Source organism: Balaenoptera borealis (genome assembly GCF_965194805.1).
Source record: "Balaenoptera borealis genome assembly, chromosome: 2".
Classification (NCBI taxonomy): Eukaryota; Metazoa; Chordata; class Mammalia; order Artiodactyla; family Balaenopteridae; genus Balaenoptera; species Balaenoptera borealis.
In genome coordinates this window covers 107,524,380-107,533,603 of record NC_138867.1, presented here as the reverse complement: position 1 = coordinate 107,533,603, position 9,224 = coordinate 107,524,380, and the positions used below count along the sequence as shown (strand labels likewise).

General features: G+C 38.6%; 2 long non-coding RNA genes across 4 annotated transcripts in view; one reads left to right on the top strand and one right to left on the bottom strand.

Annotated features, from left to right (window-relative positions):
- The window catches only part of LOC309623678, a 423,847-nt gene that overhangs the window by 166,519 nt on the left and 248,104 nt on the right, over positions 1-9,224 (bottom strand). The window lies entirely within an intron of this gene.
- LOC309623671 overlaps positions 1-9,224 on the top strand; it is a 386,864-nt gene that overhangs the window by 188,053 nt on the left and 189,587 nt on the right. The window lies entirely within an intron of this gene.

Sequence of the window (9,224 nt, the reverse complement as noted above, 5' to 3'; positions counted from 1 at the left end):
ACAGCAACTGAAGTGTGCTCTCATACTCAGACTGATTGACTACATGGTCCCCAAAACACATTTTTCCCTTGCCCTGTCTTCCTCTGATCTGAACATTCAGGTTTCAGAAAATGAGCAAATTATACATGAAATTTGAGTTTATCCAGAACATTAATTCAGAGTAACCCTTGCATTCACCTAATATATTTATCTTTTTTATAGTTAAATATATACATTTAAATTCTGTCTCCATTTTACATTTCAAAACTTCCTTCCTTTTGTGTATATACACAAACTTCTCAATGTTTCCAACCTCACAGAAAAAAAAAGTGTCAGCACTACACAGAACAAATTACCGTGCTTTCCCCAAATAATGCCTATTGTCTGGAAATTTTTGCCATTTGAAGAAACCAAATAGAGAAAAAACGTCATGGGCATCTGACGAAACAAATTTGCAGACACTCAAATGCTTCAGTTTATAGAGGTCCTTTGCACCACTGATGCCTCTTGGGGAAATTCTGAAAAACAATCTATCTGTATACAATCTGATTCGGTGCCACATATTTTCTAAATTTCTTTGCCTGTTGACATTAAAAAAAAAATAAAGGGACACATTTGCATGTGAAAACAGGACCTTTTGTTTCTTACACATTTACTCTATCAGAAGAATTAAAAACGAAATGGGTCATCTTATTTTTATTTATTTATTTTTATTTATTTACTTTAATCAGTCATCAATTTTATACACATCAGTGTATACATGTCAATCCCAATCACCCAATTCAGCACACCACCATCCCCACCCCACCGCGGTTTTCCCCCCTTGGTGTCCATACATTTGTTCTCTACATCTGTGTCTCAACTTCTGCCCTGCAAACTGGTTCATCTGTACCACAAAATGGGTCATCTTGTCTAACTGCTTATGAAGGATCATTTTCTAAAGGACACTTTCTAGTTCTTTGGCCAATCTCATTTTAAACAGCTAAGATCTTTTTTATGGCCTCTGTTCTCAAGTTAAATAGAACTTATTAAAATGAGAAATTCTGGAGGTAATCTTTTTATTTTGTATCTATCTATACCTTTTCCTTTCTTTGGTTTAATTATTTTCTTTTTTTACACCTAATTTTATATTGCTGTAATCTTTGTGCATCAATACATTTCTGAAAATTCTCCTAGGTACATGGTACGATTTCACTTGCCCAGTCCTTTGAAGTTCTTTTTGGCCATGCGACTTCTTTGACCAATGAAATAGAAGGAAAATTGGTGTGTGTAACTTCTGGGCTGAGCACTCTCTGTGCAATTGGCCCCTCCTCTCACTGCTGCCTGCCCGGATTGCAGAAGTGCACTCCCAGGTGAAGCTTCCATCCAGAATAACTCATTGGTAACTATTTACCACAGTAAATAGTTTATTAGTAACTATGACTAAGTAACTGATTACTAACATCATTAGTAACTATGATGAATAGAGTCCCTCTGCCTCCCATCTTGGATGGGTATTGTTAAGAAGAAATAAATTACTCAGAAAAATAAAATATTAAGATAAGCCATTAGCCAATTACAACGGATAACCTTCCAAAATGTTAATGAAGTTTTGATCTTTCTTGATAGTAACCAAAGGAAAAAATATATTTCTCACCAATGATTCCATTGCTACTACCTTTCTATGTACAGCTTGACCTGAACTCTCTGTTGAAGTTGTTGCTTATAGAATTTACACGATTAAACTAGGTGAACTTTGAGTTGATTGTATAGGGACAACAGTGGGATGGGAGCAGGAAAACATTATATTGGATCAGCCCCTCATTTATGGCAAGATCTCAATATGAAAGTAGTTATATGAGAGGTTGAACAGTGTGTAGAAACTCCAACTAACATCTCAAGTCCCAACATCTGGGGAGATAATATTACCTGCCCAGATACAGTAATGTTTGTAATGTTAGATATTATCTAGATAACTAGCAGATGTCTCTAGAAGTAAAGTTTCAATTTCTATACTATTCATGTTCTTTTGTGGAAGAAAATTTTAGATTGAATAAATGAACGTTACAACTTTTTTTTTTTAATTTATTTTTGGCCACATTGGGTCCTCGTTGCTTCTCGTGGGCCCCCTCCAGCTGCGGCAAGTGGGGGCCACTCTTCACCGTGGTGCGCGGGCCCCTCACTGCAGTGTCTTCTCTTGTTGCAGAGCACGGGCCCTAGGCGCATGGGCTTCAGTAGTTGTGGCTCACGGGCTCCAGAGCGCAGTCTCAGTAGCTGTGGCACAAGGGCCTAGCTGCTCCGCGGCATGTGGGATCCTCCCGGACCGGGGCTCGAACCCGTGTCCCCTGCCTTGGCAGGTGGACTCCCAACCACTGCGCCACCAGGGGAGTCCTTTGTCTTGCCCTCAGTGACAGCACAATGGCTGCTTTGCATTTCTTACGAATTTCCATTCCCAAAACCTCATTCACTCAGTTAGACCTATTCTGATTTTGTTATTCTATGGGGTTAGAGTTCCTGGGACACGGACTGAGAGATCTGGCTACAGAGGGCTTACTGGAGATGGTTCTTGGGGGCAACACCTATAAAGCAAGGAAAGAAGCAGGAATGCAACAGCGGCCTCAGCCGATTCCATAGGAGAGCTCTGGAGCTGGGCTGGCTCTTCAGGATTGTCCTCAAAGGAAGGGGGCCAGGTTTTGCAGCCCTGCCTCAACCAGTTATTGGATGCAGGTTGATCCCGTGGAGGGGGATGACTTTGGGGCAATGGAGTGCCTTCATCTGAGGGAAGTGTCTGGTGATAGACTCAGCTGTTAGTCATCCTCAGGCAAAATTAACTCAAAGTAAATCATAAATCTAAATGTAAAACCTAAAACTATAAAACTTCTGGAGGGAAAAGGAAAATATTTGTGATCTTGGGCAAAGATTTCTTAGATCATATAGCAAAAGCATGATCCATGACAGTACAAATTGATAAATTAGACTTCATCAGAATTAATAATTTCTGCTCTTCTAAAGACACTATTGAGTGAATGAAAAGACTAACCATAGACTGGAGAAAATACCTGCAAAACACACATGAACTCTCAAAACCCAATGATAAGAAACAAACAGTACAACTTAAAAATGGACAAAACATTTCAATAGATACTTCACCAAATGAGATATAAGGATGGCAAATAAACAGATGAAAAGATGCTCAAACACCATTAGTTATTAAGGAAATGCAAATTGAAACTGCCATGAGATACCACCACACATATTAGAATGGCTAAATTTAAAAGGCTGACCTTGGAGAGAATGTGGATGAACTAAAACTTTCATACACTGCTGGTGGGAATGTAAAATGATACTATGACTTTGGAAAATAGTTTGACAGTTTTTAAGAAAGTTAAAAATACACCTACCATGTGATTCAGCCATTTCATTCTTAGGTATTTACCCAAGAGAAAAGAAAGCATATGTCCATACAAAGATTTGTACATGAATATTTATAGCAGCTTTATTTGTAAAGAGTCAAAAACTGGAAATAACCTACATGTCAGTAAGCGCGTGGAGGCATAAACAAACTGGTACATTCAGTTCAGCAGGATACTGTTTAGCAATAAAAATGAATTATTTATACACACTAAAACATGGGTGAATGTCAAGATAATTTTACTGAGTGACAGACGTCAGTAGAAGGGGTACGTACTGTATGACTTTGTTTATATGAAGCTCAAGGAAATGCAAAATAATATATATAATGATGTGAAACAGATTGTGCTTCCTTGGAAATGAGGTGGGAAGAAGTGGGTGAGAGGGATTACAAAGGAGCGTGAGAAACTTCTGGGAGTGATGGAAAGTTTCATTATCTTGACTGTGATGTCAGTTTCACATGTGTACACATATGTCAAAACCCATCAAGCTGTACACCTTAAATTTGTCACGTATGCTTAAGGAAAGGAGAGGAGAGGAGAGGAGAGTGAAAAAGGAAGGATGGAAGGGAGGGAGAGAGGGAGAGAGGGAGGAAAGAAGAAAGGAAAAGAAACAAAATCCAAAACAAAAAGTTCTGAGATATTTCTTACCTATTAGAGTGGCAAAATAAATAACTTATTTCTTACAACAGCAACAAATCTTTATATTTAAATATACACAGAAATGTAATACTATATTGATCTCATTTTAAGATAAATAGGAACATCTCCTTTAAATCATTTAAAATGTTCATTTAAAGCACAAGTGATATATTAACAACTGTAATTCACTAATGATTTGAAAGTTTGCTCATCAAAGGGAAGAATCTTTTGAAAGTCATTTCAGAATGCTAAAATTTAGAAATATCAGAAATGTGACCAAATATACACTTCCTGAAAACATAATACTATATTATACCAAGTACTAGAAGAACATAAGTTATATAATTTGACATAATTTAAGGCATTGCTTGCCTTTCCCAGTTTATCAAATGTAATATTTTTTAGCTAATTTAAGGTTGTTTTATAAAGCTGACTTCCTACATAGTGTGCTATGAGTTTGACCTTACAAATTAAAATTTTAAAGTGCTTTAATATTTTTGGCACTTAAAATAATAATTCTTTAATGAAGCCGTCACTGAATTACAACTTGAACACTAAATGGCTTATAAGGTTTTATAACAAGCCTAGTTTTGCACAATGAGTGAAATACTTCATACATATTCTAGCATTAATGAATTCATACCCACACTCTCATTTTTGGATGTGCCACTCCACATAACCAAAGATCATCTGGTGTTTTTACATCGTTCATTTCTATTTGTCACAGTTCTCAGGAATAGTTCAAGGGGAGATCAACCCTGAGCCAGGTATCCAGTTCAGGTCACGCCTCCTTGCGATAGAAGTTTTATTTCCTAAACAGTTTCAAATGAGATGATTTATAAGCACTAGCTGTTCACTGTCTGAGGATGTTAAAATGGAGCAAAGGCAATGGTTCAAATAATATTCTAATCCTCCAAAGGTATAAGGTCCAGATAAACAGAGACAACCTGGCACCTGAAAAGTGGATCTAAGTAAATTCTCACTGGATTATATCCCATAAGGTTCTTACTCTGTAGTCAGCACATGACTCATTCATCACTCAACAGCTGGACTCTCCCTCAATCTCCCTGACTCTAAATTTCTTAATTTCTAAAGTGGCAATAATAGTAATAATAATATTTATGGAGGAGGAGGAGGAAGCAGAAGAGAGGGAAGGAGGGATAGGAGGAGAAAAAAGTATCCATACAACGGTGATGATTCTTAGAAACCACCGCCGTCTGCTGCTATAAGGATTCAGAGGGACAACATCTCTCAGTCACCTAGTCCATTTGTTCTATTTCAAATGCCATTTTGGTATCAGGGACTTTGTCTCAGGGACATAGAGATGAATAAAGGCTCTAAGAATGCACAGTTTACCGGGGGAGTCAAAACGTTAAGGTATTATTCAGAGACTGGATGCCACAAAGGTGGAGTGTATTTCATTCTGCTTGGGTGGTCGATATCCTCACAGAATTGAAGAGATTTTTATCCTTCATCCCAATCTTCTCTGCCAGAACTCACCACAGCTATTTAAAAGAGGCATCTGAGATCCACCTGCAGTTGGGTTCCTCATGGTACGGAGCAGAATCTGTTCTGCTGAGTGACCAGTCTTTCAGTTCCAAGACTTAAAAGGGGTCGTGGGGTGAGGAGGCAGCACTAATCATGACTATCCTATGGCCTTCAGGGCCCTAAACCTAACCTCTACCTCGAGCTAAATGCATTCTTTTAGAAATGTAAGAATTCAGTAACTAGAGCAGAACAAGTTACTTCAAGCCTATGTTAAATGTAAATTGAAAGGAGATAGATTCTGGACTCCAGGAAGCTAACTGGGAGCCCTAGGCAGAGATGCTAAATGTAGTAATTGGCACCTCGTCCTTTTCAGTGTCTTAGGCAGCCAGGGAGAGGGTTACCTCCAGGGCGCTAATTGATTAGCATTGTTAGAGGAAAGGCAGGAAACCGAGATTGGTGAGGTGAAGTCTCCCTTTTCCAAGACTCCAATTTAACTACTAGCTCAAGGGTTCCAACTAACCAGAGAAAACATGTTTTCATATAGTGCCAGTGAGGGACACTCTTTCTTTGGCCAACAGAATTGTAAGTAGATCCACTATATAAAACAAAAACTCACTGAAAAAGAAGTAATATAATATTAAACTATCACTAGAGTTGGAAAACAAAATTTTAATTAAAATTATATTCTATTAATCCAAGTTGGTTTCCCTTTGACTTATACTTCTTCAACAAAAACACTCCTCCTGAAAATTACTGTGGGTTTGAGATATATGTCCAGTCTGTCTGGGGCCAGATTAAATGAACTCTTAGAAAAGAGATGTTAACATTGAACAAAAATAATTGTGTGGAAGTGAGATTCTGAATGTGCACCTCACTAGATCAAATGTTCTTAGCTGGTGATGCAGGGGTGGGATGAGAGTAGAAAAGCAGAATGCTGAATCTAGAAAGAAATAGAGAAATCAAAAGGCGAGGTCCCGTGGTCCACAGGGGAGCCTGGTTGAATTGAATCGATTCTGAGTAGCTATACACCTATACACTTCTTCTTTATGTTCCCAACCATTTTCACATCCCAAACATCTTATTTGAAGTAGACTATTAAAGTCTCATCCTCATTCTATGAATGAAAAACAAGGCTCAGAGAGTTTAAATGACTTGGGTATCATCACACAGCTTGCAGGTGGCAAACTTGGGCCTAATTCCTAGTCCTACAGTCTTTCTTCTATACAACACTGCCTCTACATTAAAGCTGAAAAAGTCGTTCCAGAAATGTCTATGGGTGGAGACTAGGGGATACTTACTAAAACTGAATCGAGGGCGTATAGATAGCTTATTTTTTTCTTTTTAAAGGGAAATTATTCTCAAACTTACATAAAAGTAGAGAACTAGTATAATGAGCCTCCATGAACCTATCACCCGGCTTCAACACTTCTCACTAGCCTACCCCGTTGTCACCTGAGGCCTCGAGAGGGACTAGAGGCTTTTGTAGAAAGGACCCAGCTGTCCCAGGATGACTTGGAAGAGAATGAGCTGAGAATGTCAGGAATAGACTGTGATTTAAACCCAAGCCTAAACAAACCAAATAAGATGAGTTACCCAATCTATATCATGTCTGAATTCCAGAATATCCTCATATACAGGCAAATACTTTGATGTAACCCAGGATGTCTGCACTAGTGTAGGGCCACAGAGAGCACTGTGGGATCACAGGTACAAAGGGGGACGGCCACCCCACACCAACTTCCCTCCTGCCCAGCAGCATATCCCTTCGTTGGCACTCTGGCCGCTTTACCTCCTTCTACTTGAAAAAGAACATTCTATGTTTTATTTTTTAAATGTTTACTAGTAAAATGTGAAAGTGAAACTATATTAGGAAAATATCAACATTAATGAAAGAAGTTACAGTTTCACTAACTGTAATGCTTTTTAAAAAAAGGAATTCATGCAAACTTTGTTTCTTACCGATATTTTGTTCCTTTGCTGTGTGTTTAACTCTGAACTTCCAGATGTGGTGCTGAAATAAAGTAAGGGTTCAGAATTCCACAATTTTATTTCAGACATGCACACACTCATACACACACATACACACCCCACATCAAATAGATCTTTATGCTGTAACATTGAAGATATATTTTCTAAAGCGTTTCCTCCCAATGTCATTTTCTAAACATTTCTAAAGGAAATCAAAACTAGGGAATGTAAACTTTACTTGAAGAAGATAAAATAGCCTTTAAAGGTCCTCTTGAGAGTAAGCAGTCCAAACAGTACAATCTGTTCTGAAAACCTGCAAAATATCTTATTTCGACTAAAGAAAAAAAAAAAAAAAAAGGAGAGAGAGGAAAGAGTATCCTATGAAACAGCAGACTTAGGGAATTCTTTATCTTCTACACTTTTTCTCAACCAATTTCTCTTTCTCTCTCTCCTGGATCATTTCCAATAGTTTACAAACATGCTGTTATTTATTGCATCTTGAGCCCTCTTAACCCTTTAGTTTCTGCTTGATTACTCTGACCCCCATTAAAGCAAAACTATATTCTCACTGTCCCTAATTCTTCTTCCTATTTTTTGTTAAAGCCACTTTATTCAGACTCTCACAAGTACCATTCCACAGAAACTGCACTTATTGAATTCACTAGTGAGCTCCACATTACTGTATCCAGTGGTCATGTGTCACAACTCATCTTACTTAAAACTTTTGACATGATTCAACAGTCCCTCCTTGAAATGCTTTCTTCACTTGGCTCCCAGGACATCCTAAGGTCCCAGGCTTCCTTCCCATCCCACTTGCTGCTCCTTCTCAGTCTCCTTTGATGGTTCTTTCTCCTCTTCCTGAACTCTCAACATTGGCGTGCTCCAGGGCTTCCTCTCTTCTCTACTCACATTCACTCCCTTGGTGAACTCCGCCACCTTCAGGGATTTAAATAGTATCAATGTGCTGATCACTCCCCAAAACATATTTCCAGGGCAGACTTCTGCCTTGAATTCCAGGTGCATTCTTTCAGTTGCCTTCCTGACATCTCCACCAGGATGTCTAATGGACAGCTCACTTTCTTTTTTTTTTTTTTTTAACATCTTTATTGGAGTATAATTGCTTTACAATGGTGTGTTAGTTTCTGCTTTATAACAAAGTGAATCAGTTATACATATACATATGTTCCCATATCTCTTCCCTCTTGCGTCTCCCTCCCTCCCACCCTCCCTATCCCACCCCTCTAGGTGGCCACATAGCACCAAGCTGATCTCCCTGTGCTATGCGGCTGCTTCCCACTAGCTATCTATTTTACGTTTGGTAGTGTATATATGTCCACGCCACTCTCTCACTTTGTCCCAGCTTACCCTTCCCCCTCCCCATATCCTCAAGTCCATTCTCTAGTAGGTCTGTGTCTTTATTCCCGTCTTGCCCCTAGGTTCTTCATGACCTTTTTTTTTTTCTTAGATTCCATGTATATGTGTTAGCATACGGTATTTGTTTTTCTCTTTCTGACTTACTTCACTCTATGACAGACTCTAACTCCATCCACCTCACTACAAATAACTCAATTTTGTTTCTTTTTATGGCTGAGTAATATTCCATTGTATATATGTGCCGCATCTTCTTTATCCATTCATCTGTCGATGGACACTTAGGTTGCTTCCATGTCCTGGCTATTGTAAATAGAGCTGCAATGAACATTTGGGTACATGACTCTTTTTGAATTATGGTTTTCTCAGGGTATATGCCCAGTAGTG